This window comes from Schistocerca gregaria, unplaced genomic scaffold (assembly GCF_023897955.1).
Source record: "Schistocerca gregaria isolate iqSchGreg1 unplaced genomic scaffold, iqSchGreg1.2 ptg001474l, whole genome shotgun sequence".
In the NCBI taxonomy this organism is placed as follows: Eukaryota; Metazoa; Arthropoda; class Insecta; order Orthoptera; family Acrididae; genus Schistocerca; species Schistocerca gregaria.
This window is the reverse complement of record NW_026062767.1, coordinates 12,501-15,000: the sequence shown is the minus strand read 5'-3', so window position 1 is coordinate 15,000 and position 2,500 is coordinate 12,501. Positions and strand designations below refer to the sequence as shown.

The window sequence follows — 2,500 nt, the reverse complement described above, 5'->3', positions numbered from 1 at the left end:
TAACCTAACCCACGTTGTCCCTTAACCTAACCCACGTTGTCCCTTAACCTAACCCACGTTGTCCCTTAACCTAACCCACGTTGTCCCTTAACCTAACCCACGTTGTCCCTTAACCTAACCCACGTTGTCCCTTAACCTAACCCACGTTGTCCCTTAACCTAACCCACGTTGTCCCTTTGCCTAACATAGTTCACTGCTCGGAATCTCTGGTGTCGTTGTTATCCTCATGTAGATGTCTTGCGAGTGTTGCTTACTTTCCACATATTCCCGCTATCCACTGTCAATTGTACTGCAATAGGACTATATCGCCCCCCCCCCCCCCCTCTGCCCCTCTCTTTGTGTCTCCGTCCTCTCAAGCTGGTCGGTCTGGCGTTTGAGTGTTAAATGAGCCTCGCAGCTGTTCAGTTGCGTTCAGATGTCGACGCCCTCAGTGTACGTCGTGGTATGGTCTGTGTCCATTGTCCGCTGATGTCGTACGCGTAACCCACACGCTGTACCGATCATCGGTAGTTACGTACAGAGTGAAGTAGTGTGATACGTGTGACCGTACGCTGGCTGTGCCCAACGGTGTCGAATCTCAATTTCCATATGTTGTGCTCGATGCTACTTGTCTCGTCTCCCAATAACAGCTAGGTTGCACTGTGGTACGCCGTAGAGGCGTGTGGGAGGAACGTACGAACGCATTGTATGTCACCCTGGGTCGCTGGGGGTGGTGGTGCGGTGAGTCAGGTCAGGTCAGCGTGAGCCGTGTGATGTAGTGACGCGTGTATTCCGACTTTGTCGTATTGCCTCACACAAAGTGCTACCCTGGTGGACCGCGTTCCATATCTGGGACATGCCGCAGATGCCGGTTGACAGTGGATCGCGGAAGGGACATCGCATACGTGCGCGGGCCACCTTCCACGTGTTCTCTTCTGCACATGTCGCAGTGTGTATGTGGTCTGATGTAGCGTGTCGTGACACATGACATCCTGGCATGCAAGAATTGTTGAATTCGCAAATGTAGGTGGACATCTACGTTTACTGCCCAAGATACGCAAATGAACTGGAAATCCGTTGTTGAGCGGTTGTTCACGCTGGAGGTGAATCTGTGATGGCGACGATCGGTACAGCTATTAACCGGTTGTTTCAGCGGTACCCGCCACATCCACACACGTGACTAGGCCCATGTGGGTATGAAGCGATACGCGGCGGTGGCTTGGTGGGACTGTTCCCGGCCGGTGAAGGGGGGCCGCCCGGCGTGTTGGCCGCGCGCTGCGTGGGCGCACGCGCAACAGGCGGCTGGTGGGGGGCGCCGAGTGGCAGGAGCGCCAGCCGACGGGCTCGGCAGGCGGCGCAGCTACGCTGCGGCGCACCCTGCACGCGGCGCCTGGCGGCCAAAGTTGGTTCAGCCGAGCCCGGTGCGAAGCGCGGTGGACATCTGCAGTGTGCTGGTCTGATTGAGGACTGTGTGCGTTGAGGATGCGCCGCCGCCTGGCACTCGGCGCCGCGACGCCGTCTGCTGCTCGGTCGCCCCAGCGGTTCTCGCAGGTGGTTTGTATCGCAGTTGTGCGGACGTGTTGGCGCGTGCGCTGTGCTGGGAGAGTTCGCTTCTGCACCCAAGTGGGGCTTTGCCCTTGTGTGGCGCTGGCGTTGGAGCTGCCGGTCACCATAGGTGGCGCGTGTTGTCTCCCGCCGGCAATGCCACGACAGCACGCTCCCGGGCCTCTGTCGGCAGCGGCAAGCTCAGTTGGGAGCAAGGGTGTTCGCACTAAAACCGTCTACTCGCCTAACTCCGGGCGATTGCGCCTCTCTCGAAACCGACCAAGTACCTAGGACGGCGCTGCGCGCCGCCGGGACCTGAGAGGGTTTCGAGGTGTATCGTGCAGGGGAGCTCGGCCTCCTCCTGTTTGCAGAATAATTGAGCGGACGCTTGCGTGTTCGCGCGGGCCCCCGGGACACACTCCCGGGCGGCCGGCTGCTCAGCTCTAGTTGACGCAGCTCCCTGGTTGATCCTGCCAGTAGTCATATGCTTGTCTCAAAGATTAAGCCATGCATGTCTCAGTACAAGCCGCATTAAGGTGAAACCGCGAATGGCTCATTAAATCAGTTATGGTTCCTTAGATCGTACCCACGTTACTTGGATAACTGTGGTAATTCTAGAGCTAATACATGCAAACAGAGTCCCGACCAGAGATGGAAGGGACGCTTTTATTAGATCAAAACCAATCGGATTGGCTTGTCTGGTCCGTTTGCCTTGGTGACTCTGAATAACTTTGGGCTGATCGCACGGTCCTCGTACCGGCGACGCATCTTTCAAATGTCTGCCTTATCAACTGTCGATGGTAGGTTCTGCGCCTACCATGGTTGTAACGGGTAACGGGGAATCAGGGTTCGATTCCGGAGAGGGAGCCTGAGAAACGGCTACCACATCCAAGGAAGGCAGCAGGCGCGCAAATTACCCACTCCCGGCACGGGGAGGTAGTGACGAAAAATAACGATACGGGACTCATCCGAGGCC

General features: G+C 57.1%; 1 non-coding gene across 1 annotated transcript in view; it reads left to right on the top strand.

Moving 5' to 3' along the window:
* The first annotated feature begins 1,981 nt into the window (after nucleotides 1-1,981).
* LOC126332505 (small subunit ribosomal RNA) overlaps nucleotides 1,982-2,500 on the top strand; it is a 1,893-nt gene continuing 1,374 nt past the window's right edge. Inside the window, exon 1 of the ribosomal RNA XR_007563752.1 lies at nucleotides 1,982-2,500. This exon is cut by the window's right edge and continues 1,374 nt beyond it. This is a non-coding gene — a ribosomal RNA (small subunit ribosomal RNA).